A 13,924-nucleotide genomic window follows, 5' to 3' on the forward strand; every position below is an offset into this window, starting at 1 on the left:
GCAGTGGGTTTTTCTATTAAATTCAATGGTCCCTTCCGATATTCGTCTCAATGTGAATATTAAATCTTGGGTTCCACGATTTTGTCTAAAACAACATTGTTCCTCTTCATGTTGATGTTATATCTTGCTCTTCAGTCTTTCAGCGAGTATTCTCGAGTATGTTTTCCCGCTGCAGTTAGAAGTGCTATACCGCGGTGGTTAACCTAACTTCAATTTGTGCATTGAGGAGTTCATCCATTGTGATTTGGCCAGGGTCTTCTTCATCCTCCGGAAGTATATAGCTTTCTGCTAAAACTGAGTTGCTTTCGCCATTCCATATATATATAAAATACTCACGCCATCGTTCCATTATCTTAGTATCATCTCTCAAGAGTTCTCCTTCTTTGCTTCGGTTAAATTTAATTGGGCAGTCCTTGGGTCTCCTAAGGGTTCTGTAGAAAAGTTTATTTTTCTCACTATGATTTTCTTCCAGAAAACGTTCAAATTCTTCCCATGCTTCTGCCTTTGACAACCGGATTAATTCCTTAATCTTCATACGTTGTTCCTTGTAGTAGTCGTATTTCCCAGTGGTCTTATCGCTTAAATAGTTCCTCCATTTCATTTACTTCCTCTTTTAGAGTATCGTTCCACCATCTAATGACTTTGACATGTCGTCCACCGCATTTTGCTTCACCACATACCTCTTTCGCAGAATCAAGTATTATGTCCTTAAATTCATTCCATAAGGTGTAATGATCGCTTCCTATCTCTGTTCCGCGTTGTACTCTAGCATCCCGACATATCGATAGTTGGCTCCTGCTTATGACAATATAGTCCATTACAGATTTTTTCGTTTCTCGAGGGCTCTTCTCTCGCATATCTGTGGATATTTTTATGTGGGAACATTGTGTTAGCTACAGCAGGTTGTTAGGAATTTTGTAGCAGACGGGTACCGTTGTTATTTTAGTTCATTTTCTTACTCTTCCTACTCTCCCGTTGAGATCCCCTAGCAGTATAATATCTGTTGTCATATCTCCAATCACGTTATGGAGTGTGTCAAAGAATCTATCCTTTTCTTCCGCGTTCTCATCTTGCGTTGGTGCATAGTGCATTCGCATATGGATTCTTTCATTTCCTTATGGATTAAAAATCCAACCCCAGCCCTACCTCCGTCATTCATTGCTACTCCTGAGTACAGTAGGACGAAACGTCGCCGAGTTCAGCTTCTTTGCCATTAATACTTCTCACGTTCCATGTTCCGTAATCGATAGTACTATTTCGTCGCCAGGTCGGTAATATGTTCTTAGGGCCATTGTCCTTTATTTTTCTTTGCGTTTCTTGTTTAATTATTGTTTGAGTTTTGGGGAAGTGAGGGATTGGCACACTGTCCCCTATCCTGGTGGACAGTGCTGCTCTCAATTAGGGTTCCCCATGGGGTGTATTATCATTTCTAGGGAAGCTTAACCATGAGCTGTATACCATTTGGGGCGGGTTTTTGATTTGAATATCAAATCCCAATCAATAATCAGATTAGTTAATCTAAGAATCAGAGACCGAAAATAATTGTTATATGTGCAACTTTCAAATAAAAAAATCAGTATGAAGAAAATACCATAACATTTTTCGTAACTTTATTTATGTGATTGTTAAATAATAAACTTTTTTATATCCACCTTCGAAAAAGATGGGGGTATATTGATTTTGTCATTTCGTTTGCAACATATCAAAATATTGGTCGTAGAACCAAAAAGTATACATATATATTCTGGGTCCTAATAAGATTCTAAGATGATCTGGCTAAGTCCTACCATCTGTCTGTTGAAAACACGACATGTCGTGTTTATATATAGGTAGCATATATAATTCGGTCATTTCAAAAGCATTCACTTAGGTCACCTTTTTGGTACATGATAATTAGATTGTTTGTTACAAACTGTGAAAAAATCAGGTAGATCAGAAGACATAAAAAAAATTAATTAATGCCGCCTTTGAACCAGTGTGCGACAGGGCCCTAACAAAAGGAGCTAGCTGGCTGATATTTCCCTTTTCCCATTTTTCCTATTCAAATTCAATGGAAAAAAACTCTCGGGGAATTTTTTATTCATAATTGGGCTGTTAAAGTTTTAAGAAATTAATCGCTCTATCAAATTCTGTACAGAAGGCCAAAACTACATATTGTTACGAAATTGTATTTGAATTCAAATATAACGGTTTCTAACGGCGGTTTCTATTTCTGGAGACTTCTAATTGTGGACAATGTTGTTTACCGGCCGATTAACAGCAGTTAACATAAATGTGGAGATTATTAACATAGCTGAGGAACATACAACATTGAATAAAAGCTTTCATGAAACTACTGGAAGGAAGATGACGCTGTATATAAATAGTGGAAGCGGTTGCAGTCGGTGTTTTTGTTTATCATAGGCGCTGTTAGAATAAACATCAATGGATTACCAGTGTATTCTTGCACATTACCATTGTATTTTTTTAAAGTATGTGTATTAAAATAGAGTGATTGTTTAATTGTTGTGTAAATTGTCAGACTTTGCGGAAGGCTTGAGCGACATCTAAAAATATTGCCGAACAATATTTTTTAATTCAAAATATTTTCTTATCTCTCCAGTTATACGATTAACTTGTTCGCGGAAACCATACAATATTTAATATTTATCGCATTTAAAAATGATTGAGATTTTTTCAAGATTATATTCTTCTTGATAACATTGCTTATGTCATCTGGGCTTACAGCTAGTATTTTCACATTATATATGGTCAATTCACAAGGTCTCTTATCAGTTATATTGTCATAATGTCCTAATATATCACGACTCGGCTTAACCGACACATAGGCATTCGGCTCAGTTCACTGCTGGTTGGTTATGATAACACAATAAACATAACATACAGAGTAGTATTATTTCTTCTTCACCATCATTTGATTACTTAACCAAAGCATTCAGTAGAAAGTATGGCAATAATGCATACATTTGTTTACGAAAAATAGTGTAATGAAAGATTGAAATATAAAAAATTGTCTAAAAGACGGCATAAAAAATAATAGTTTGTGTTTTCTTAGTGGTATAATAAAAAAACGTATAAATATTAAGGTACCTAACTGTAAAATTTACAGAACAAACTGAACAACAATTACTGAAAACCAACAAGCAAAAGTGCACATTTGTTGTTTGGTTTGTAAGTGCAATATCCGGGTGGTATATGGATCACCCCGTGCAAAATTTACTTTTCTTCGCTTTACCCTTTTAAAAATTATAAATATAACAAAAATATAAATGTTTTTCCATGTTCTTTTATTATATTTCTTACAATTAAGATGCTAACCGGCGAAATTTGTTCGGTTATATTTAACAGCAACTTTGTTGTTAAATAGTGTCAATTAAGAATAAATCGTACACTGTGAAATTCAAATTAGCCTAACTTGCGGTTAAAGTTCAAGTTAACTTTTAATCGTACATTGTGAGAATGGCCGTTATTTTCAAACTAGTTTATGATCATAAGCTACTTTCTTAAACAATGCCGTTTACATCAGCACGTTCAGTAACGTAAGCAATTTGTATGAAGAATACTGGGAAAAAGGTTTGCTTACGTTTCTGAACGCTTCGTTTTATAAAAAAAGGCCCTTATTTTAAAGTTTGTCCTTTTAATTTATAAAATTAGACCCAAAATACATATTGTAATTTACCGCCCTAAAGTATGCTGCTTTTTATTATATTTGAACTTAAAATCATGTGCAGTAAATCCATTTTTTATTAATATTTAAACCACCCTGTGCTGTTTATAGATAAACAAGACCAGATTATCTTTTCACACATTATCTATCAAATTTTGTATCTAGAGTTTTTTTAAAAAGATTTTTTCGAAGTGTTCACATTATGGGTCCCATTTTATAAAACGAAACGTTTGGAAGCATAATGGCCACATTTTATAAAATGAAACGACAAACGTTAAACAAATTTTGTATTGAAAATATTCAAGTTTCAAACCATTTTCCCAGTATTCTCCATACAAATTGCTTACGTTTCTGAACGCTTCGTTTTACAAAATGAGGCCCTTTGTATTGAAAATACTCAAGTTTCAAACCTTTTTCCCAGTATTCTTCATACAAATTGTTTACGTTTCTGACCGCTTCGTTTTGTAAAATGAGACCCTAATTTTATAAAACGAAACGACAAACGTTAAAATTAAATTCTATGAAAAATATTCACGTTTTAAACCCTTTTCCCAGTATTCTTCATACAAATTTCTTACGTTTCAAAAAGTTTCGTTTTATAAAATGAGGCCCTAAGCAATTTATAATAAAGAATACTGGGAAAAGGGTTTAAAACTTGAATTTTATATCAACGTTTGTCGTTTCGTTTTATAAAATTAGACCCAAGCAATTTATATAAAGAATACTGGGAAATGGGTTTGTAACTTGAATTTTATTTCAACGTTTGTCGTTTCGTTTTATAAATTAGACCCTTAAATCTTAGGGCCTCATTTTATAAAACGAAACGTTTGGAAGCGTATGCAATTTGTATTTTATTTCAACGTTTGTCGTTTCGTTTGACAGTCTTTTTTGTATACCTGGAGTCAAATTCTTTATTTTTGATCTTCGTACAAACATTATACCATCAGCCCTAAACAAATTAATTTTGTTTTCATCCGACCACAGTACATTTTTCCAATTTTCCCGACGGAGGTGTTGAAGGGTGAATAATAACCGTCTTTTTATATTTTGCTTACTTAATAAAGTTATTTTTCTTGTACTTTGACGCTTTAATCCAGCTTCTATAAGTATATTCCTTATTGTACGAATTGTAACTGATGCACGTAAATCGTTTTCGATTTCACTGGATGACTTAAAAGGATTTTTTTGAAGTTCTAATGCTATGTTCACCTAAACACTGGCGGCAAACGTTTTTTAGTTGTCAAAAATTCTCATGCCCATACAATAATAATGATAATATTTTTTATTGAGACTTTCGAAAACAATAAATTAGGCACAATTGTCAAAAACATATGATATTCTTAGAGCTATATTCGTCTTACTCTAACATTTTTTTTGCAAAATAAAAAAATAATTTGTATCGATTGTACTATTTGTACTCTTGGGTAAGTTTATAAATAATGTTTGCTCTCGACATTAACAGTATCACAAAGTATACAGAGGCGTCAAATTTGACAGTTCAAAAACACTTAAATCAGCTTTTTTCGAAATTGTTTCGATAGAAAGAGAAAACAAATTTGCGGTTTAATACAGACAGTGCGTTAAAACAAACAACTATATAAATAAGCACAAAACCAAACCAGTTGAAATTGTTTCGAGCGAAAGAGACAAATATATTTTTTTGCCGTGTCGCCTCTGTATACTTTGTGACAGTATCTTACAGAGTAAGGGCCGTTTTCTCATTAGGTGATTATCTTTTTTCCCAACGAAAAACTGCAGATTAAAGAAATTTGGTTTTCTCAATGTATCATTTGCTTCTATTCTGTCGCAAAGCTAACCCGACCTCATCAGCCAATTATTTATTTATCGTACAGATAAATTCAATCAGCTGACTGCTGTTAATAGTTTGTATGTGTTTGTGTTTTTGTAAACGAAATTAAATAGATTTTATAAAAATAAAAGTTTAATAGAGGAATTAACATTAATTTGAGAATGCTGAAAAATTTTATCATGCCAGGCCTAACTACCTGGCAGACATGGGGATAATGAATATTTCAAAAGATTCCGGCTGTCGGTGGCCACGTTAAACAGCTGATTTATGTAAACATGTTGTCAATTGAAGGCAGGGTTCCCAACTTTCACATCTATTTTGAGAGGTATTGCCAACTGAAAATAATCTTTTTTGTCGGTATATTGAGAAAAACAAAATTGTTATCGGACAGTTTATCGGCCTAATAAATTTATGACGACATTTAGTAACAGGCAGTTTGTCGATACATTGAGAAAACGGGCCTAAATCTGTTAAAAAAGAGACTAAGGGCCTCATTTTATAAAACGAAACGACAAACGTTAAACAAATTTTGTATGGAAAATATTCAAGTTTCAAATCCTTTTCCCAGTATTCTTCATACAAATTACTTACGTTTCTGAACGCTTCGTTTTATAAAATGAGGCCCTAAAACTAAATAACACTTAATACTAATTTACATACAATGTTGAACAATGTATAACAATTAAAAACATAACATTTTATCACAGGCAGTTAAATATTTATATTTGATTTTAAAGTCGAAATCACATTGCGTGAAAGTTATATATGTATATATTAATCAAAATATGCCTAAAATGTTCAATTAATTCGTTATTTGTAATTTAAATTCTATCATTTGTAATTTAAAATATTTCAATCTATCCTTTTCAAAAACTGGAACTCATCCCCTATGTATTCCCGGTGTGGATTTTTGATAAAAATCTGGTAACTGCATTGCCTGTAGATCAGGTATATTTCGCTCCATTAGAATACCAACAGGGGAAAGGTAATTGGTTTGTAACCAGCTTCTGTTATTCTCTAAATCCAATATTTCCTTCATCAAAACATTATCGTGGAAATTAAATTTTTCAATGAAGTTTTTCTGTAGTGAGAAGGCATATTGGCAAAATGTAATTATTGGAATAGCGTTTGGTGTATGTTTCAAAATTCCTATTAATACATCTCCTCAGAACTCCACGCTCAAAAACTTCCAGCTCCTTGGTCACTATTGGGGAAATCGTGAACCAAATCGGGAAACCATACATCAAGACGGATCTGATGGCCACTTTGTATATAAGAAGCTTTGTGTTTTGTGGTAGATAACGGCTGTTCATTGGCCTAGAAAATATGCCTACTATTCTTCGGCATTTAGTCAATACTGCTCTTACATGATTATTGAATTTCAGAAGTTTATCAAAGGTAATGCCGAGGTATTTTATACTTTGTTTAAATGGTATTTCATTTCCCTTAAGGAAGAGTCGTATCCGCTTACTTTCTGGAACAACATACCTTGGACACTTGCCAGAGGCATTTCTTATACATATGGCTTCCGATTTAGTGGTATTAATCTGGATGCCCATACAATTTGTATGTAGCATACCGAAATAACGCGGCGGCAACGCTATGGCAACGCTTTGCAATTGGAAAATCCAATTTTGACAGCGCGTTTAATAGTGAAGTTAGTTGCAAAACACAACAAATGTGAACAAATAAATAAAGAAGGAGAAACAAATAAGCAATAAAAATATATATTTTATATTATCAGAAATATTATTTTATCTAAATAATCAGGGTTGTTATATTTATTTTTTTGATTGACGTAGCGTTGCCTCTGTTGTTTAGGTATGGCATTTCAGCGTTAAAGCTAAGCGGAAAAAACGTTCCGTCTTAAGGCTCCATTAGTCTTTGCGTTCTGTAACGGTTCTGTTCTGTGCCGTTCTGAATGCTGTTATATTGTAGTTAGTTTTTCCGTAAGATCGTATCAGCTGTTTTTAAAATAATAACCAAAAAACCATCTTGGTGATTTTGTTACTATTTTTAGTGTTTTTTGTATTTAGACCTTCAACATTATTGTTAACATTTTTATAAATACATACATATATTTTTTGTTAATGATTTAATTTAAACTAATTTTTTTACATACATTAAAAGAAATTTATATTTATTTTATTAAATTTCAATGTTTTTTTGAAAATATTATATTTTTTATTCTTTTGTTAATAATAAATATTTCCCTTTCAAAAATGTTGGCACCACTGCTTTCATATTGTTGGCATTTTTGTGTATATATGATATCAGCTGTTTTAGCTGTCACTTAACGTTGCGGACAAAATTCTGTTTTCAACAGATTCATCCGCAACAGCTGATATCAGCTAAAACAGCTGATATCATATATACACAAAAATGCATACAATATAAAAGCAGTGGTGCCAACATTTTTGAAAGGGAAATATTATTAACAAAAGAATAAAAAATATAATATTTTCAATGTATGTACTATGTATGTAAAAAAATTTGTTTAAACTAAATCATTAACAAAAAATATATGTATTTATAAAAATGTTCACAATAATATGTTGAAGGTCCAAATACAAAAAATAGTAACAAAATCACCAAGATGGTTTTTTGGTTATTATTTTAAAAACAGCTGATACGATCTTACGGAAAAACTAACTACAATATAACAGCATTCAGAACGGCACAGAACAGAAACGTTACAGAACGCAAAGACTAATGAAGCCTTTACGCTTTTGTTTAGGTAGGCCTATAAGTTAATCAAAGCCGTTCACATTACATTTGAGATCATTAAGTTGACACTAAAATGATTAAGTTGACAAATAAAAAACAACAAACTAATTTATATTTCTTTAAGGCATTAAATATGGAAATAAATACTTTATTAAAGATATCAGAAGATTATTTTAAACTTTTTAATTAAGAAATTGTGAGCATTGATGAATTATTTTTTTTTTATTTTTTTTTTTTTATTATTATTTATTTTCAACAACCTAGCCTATTGGCCATAATCGGTTATAAATTTCTACTTATAAAAATAGTTTACATTAAAAAATTTAAATATAAAATAAATTAAATAATTATGATATAAATTAAATAAATATTATAAATAAAATTGAACAAAGTCAAAACTTAAACTCAAACATATTACATTATAAAACATCATTATTAGATAATGATTCTTTAATTGATGTCAGTAAATTAGCAACATGATAAGAAAAACTAGTTTCCACTAGGAAAAAAGAAATTTGATAAGTATATGTGTAACAGAAATAATCAACCATATAAAAGAGAAAACATGGTACTCAGTACAACCTAGAAACTATAAGGGCCAAATATATGTATATATATATGTATATTAGTCACTGAATGTCTGTTAGTTGATACCACCTTCAGAGATATAAACAGTAGAGGGACCAACCTATATGACAAACAATGTCATCAAAAGGGTGTATATCTAATAATCAATTACAATACTCAAATCCTAATATCATAAGTGATTCAAACAATAATCAAAACAAGTTCGAATAAGTTCATGAGAGAATGATAAATTCACCGGAAAGGTACCTATCACAGTCCACAAATCAATGTCTACACACTATCCGCAAATTAAACTTCAAACATATATACTATTTTGGCGCCTCAACCAATTGCACTAGTGCAACACGTAAATCAAACACTAAATGTAACTCCAAACACCAAGACAGCTTACTAAACAACATTTCAGGAATTCACAAACATAACACAGTCAAGACAGTCTCATAAAATCCACAACAACGGAATGGAAATAAATTAACATGACAATGACTAAGTATGCAGAAAATCATATGATAATAAAAAAATCCATTAGCAATGCTTACATCAATTACCCCATAAAGAACCACGATTGATAGTAGTCAAAAAGCATAAGAGAATTAATGATAACCAAAACTTTATCATTGCCAAATCAGAGTTAATATCTTCAGAATATATCAACATATTAAGAGCAAAAATAACTGAAAAACAACCTGAAGGAAAAGAAAACAAGCTGAATAAATTACAAGAAAACAAAGCAAATGATACATGACTATGAACAAAGAAAAGATCAATATTAAGATTAGCCCGTCAGAAACTTAAGAATGAGATAGCAGATGGGAATGACACTATTAAGAGTGCCAGTCTTGATGATCAAGACCATTCCCTCTCTTTAATCAATCTGAGTTTAAAAAAATATTAATGAAATTTCCGCAAACCATACGATAAAAACTCTTATGTGCAATAGTTATCAATGAAATGTTATCTGTCTTTATCAATATAAAGAAAATATTTGAGGCAATGAAAATTCAAGTAACAAGTTCATTACAATGACATAACCAACTACTTGCAATCTACAATACATTCACTCAACACAACACAACCAAATCCACTCTTACATCATATTGGAAGTTGCTAAACAATTATCCAATAAGGAAGAAAACTGCTGTAATAGCATCAATGAATTTAGATCAATATCACATGCCATTATCAGAACAGTGAACATCGCATAAAACTCAACCCAGAAAACATATACAAACCAAAACATTGTCAACCGGCGCTCAAATGTAATTGGGCTACCACCACATAACAACCTGATAAACTGACAACAAAAAAGATATAAAATTTGCAGCAAAGAATATATGAATAACTACCCCAGACTTTAATATGGCCAATCATAGAACAAATCAAAAGCATTATGTATTAAAGCTACATACAACGTACGATCTCACCAAGCCATTTTACAAATCAATACATACCATCTTGCCCACAGAGCACAGTATGAATCAGAAATGTTATTTATCCGGTCATTCCAAATTTAAAGCTGAGATTAACAGGAATCAGCACAAAGAACCCTACTATTTACATGCATATAAATGAACATTCAAAATGCAGTTAAACAAAATATAACAACCAAATTCATTTTAGATAATGAATAGTTACCATTAACAAAATGATATAGAATTTCCTCATATTATGCAAATTATAATTTTTTTAAATTGAATTAAATTCATGATTGGGTCCCTATCAAATGATCTATCTAACAATAAAGAAAAAAGAATAACAATTAGCAATATAGATGTAACAACCACTCAGCTCACTCTAATAGTATACAATATAAGTTTAAATTCAGATTCAAATTTCAGAGTGCAATTAATGATAACAAATAATCGTCAAGAAATCATAAAAATACTGTAATACTAAGGAACTTTACCACAATAAAACATACAACAAAAATTCTGTTGATACTTTACACATCAAGACACGGATCATTCATGCACCACAATCCCAGTACCCACAAAATGCTAGTCTAAAACATGAAAAAAAAAACAAATACTCTAACAAAGAAATCCAGCATCTACACAATATTAAAATGCATTACCACGTCTCATCATATATCCCGAAATTTAAGTTAATTATTAATGCATTATATAATAATAAGAAATCAGCACACAATTACAAATCATTAAATTAGAGGCATCAAGATTTTTAACAATTTTATCAAATTCCACAGATAAACCAGATAATAGGCTAGGCAAAAAAAATCAATACCACACCTCAAAATTAAATGCACATTCTATGCAAGAATTATACGAAGATATAACAAAAAGCAATCCCATTAAAACATGTGACATCTCAACTGTGCCTATAGGAACGAACTATTACGAGAGAGCTCTTGAAATAGTTTCCGTCTATATGCATTAGTAGATATGTCAAACATTCTTAAAGAGATTGGCAATCTGTTATAAGCTCGCGCCACCCTAACACAAAATGAACGTTCTAATATGGAGGTCAGTCTTGGAATTTTAAGCTGAATATTCCTAGTAGATCTGCAGAATTCAAACAAATCAATTAAATATTTCGGAGTCTGTAACTTATATGACTTATAAAAATGTAACAAATTTCTAAACATTATAAATTCAATAAATGAAAAACCCAAGAACTTCAAAACATACGACGAAACATGCTGACACATCCTAAGAGAGTATAGATACCTAATAACCCTGTTAAAAGCTAATCTAAGTTTCTTCATGACATAGCCAAAGGTACCAGAAAATACCTCTAAAGCATATAAAAATATTGGCATTATCAGTGCATGAACAACTCTTTTCTTAACATGAAAAGGCAACAACAAATCCAAGCTATATAATTTACGTAGAGTAAAGTTAACCTTAGATACAACAGAATTGACATGACCTTCAAAACTCAAATTGTTATCAATAATTACACCGAGACACTTGAGTCTATCAACAAACTCAATCAATATGTCACCAAAGTGAACTGAAAAGTTATAATTACCTATTTTACCGAATTTTATTGATTTAGTCTTATCAGTATTGATAAATAGACGATTATCAGTAACCCAATTCAAAAGTAATCCAACTGTAAAATCAATCATATTTTGCAAAACGTCAGGAAATTCTGCATCACCCTTGAACAACAACTGAATATCATCTGCATAAGAAAATGGAAGACACATATTACTTGACACCATATTGAAAAGATCATTCATAAACATAATAAAAAGTAGTGGGCCAAGAACAGATCCCTGCGGTACACCACTAAAAACTGGAAGTATTCTAGAACTATAACCATTACAAAAAACATACTGCCTTCTATTAGATAGATATGAATGTATCAACTTACAAGCTGAACTTGAAAACCCATAATATCTATGTAACTTTTCAATCAAAAGCAAATGATTTACCCTATCAAAAGCTTTGGCAAAGTCCAATGATAATAAAACACAAACACCCTTGCTAGAAAGATTACTCCTAATGTTGTCAGTTAGACCAAGAAGCAAGGCAGTAGTACTCCTATTGCACCTAAAACCTGATTGACAATCATGAAGTAACTGATTTTCATTAATATGTTTCACAAGTTGAATCTTCATCAAATGTTCCACCATCTTAGACAATATTGGCAAAATTGATATGGGTCTAAATTCATCACAACCAACCAAAACATTATTCTTCCTTATAGGAATAATTTTCGCAATTTTCCATAACAATGGAAAAGTGGAAGTAGTTAAAATCGTATTAACTAAACGCAATATATGATTACCAATAATTGGCATTAACATCTTAAGAAACTTGAGTTTAAAACGATCATAACCAACAGCACTTGACTTTATTAGATCAAAGGCATCAAACATTTCAAAAACATCTACAGAACGAAAAGAAAAACCATCATATGAAATATTAGAAAAATCAACAACATTATCATAATCCACAGACTGATTAGAGGAGAAAATATCATTTAAATTATCAGGATCCACACTATTATAATGGTCAGTACCATCAACTACTCCATTCCTATTCAAGATAGCCCAAACCGTCTTACTGTCCTTATCCTTAAAAATCACACCATGCGCCTTTCTCTTATGTTTTCTAATAACGGATTTAGCCCTATTTCTACACCGACAGAATATTCTCCAATTAGCTTCAGTCCTATCATTTAAATATGCCCTGTAGGCAAGATCTCTAATTGACAATTGATAATTAATTTCAGGTGCATTAATCCACTCATCACTATGACCACGTACCATACGTCGTTTAAAAGGGACAACAGAATGTAAAGACTGCAAATTTCTATTCAAAATCATCAATTGTTCATCAACATTATCAGTCAAATACATATCACTAAAATCACAATTCCACATCATGGCTTCCAGAGATCCAATATTGACAGCATCATAATCGTAAAATTCATAAAATTGTCTAGTATGCGGTCGCACAATCTTAAGCGACAAAAAAATGAATGAGTGACGTGTTATACCAGGGCATTGAAATTGATTGGATTTCTCCACCAACTCAGGAGAAGACACCAAAAAATAGTCCAATAATGAAGTTGAATTATGACGAACATCAAAATGCGTAGGCATTGAATTATGAATAGGCGAAAGATTCATTCCACGACAAATTTCCCGAACTCTCAGGGACTTAATCGGATCGAACAAATTATTATTGAAATCACCCATAATAATAATGTTTGAATATCGAACAAGAATATCAGATATTTCATCCTCAAGTGAAACAAAGTCACCATGAGGAAGATATACAATCCCAACTAAAAGCTTTATATCACCAAAAACAATTTCAACAAAGAGACACTCAACAACTCCATAATTTCTACCTACATAAACGACCCTATAATCAAAATTCCTAGAAATATAAAGAGCAACCCCACCGCCTCTTCCACATGGGCGATCATTCCTCAGACACACATACCCAGAAATATCAATAACGCTAGTAGAAACTGTTTCCCTCAACCAAGTCTCACTTAAACCGAAAACATCCAGAAAACCACCATCCAATAGACGTTTAATCTCGGAAAATTTTGCAGAGTTTGGATTTAAATTAAGACTCGTACAATTTAAATGAGCTATGTTAAAGTTACAATTCAAATTATATAATTGAGATCGTAGTAAATTATTGTCA

This window comes from Calliphora vicina, chromosome 2, assembly GCF_958450345.1.
Source record: "Calliphora vicina chromosome 2, idCalVici1.1, whole genome shotgun sequence".
Classification (NCBI taxonomy): Eukaryota; Metazoa; Arthropoda; class Insecta; order Diptera; family Calliphoridae; genus Calliphora; species Calliphora vicina.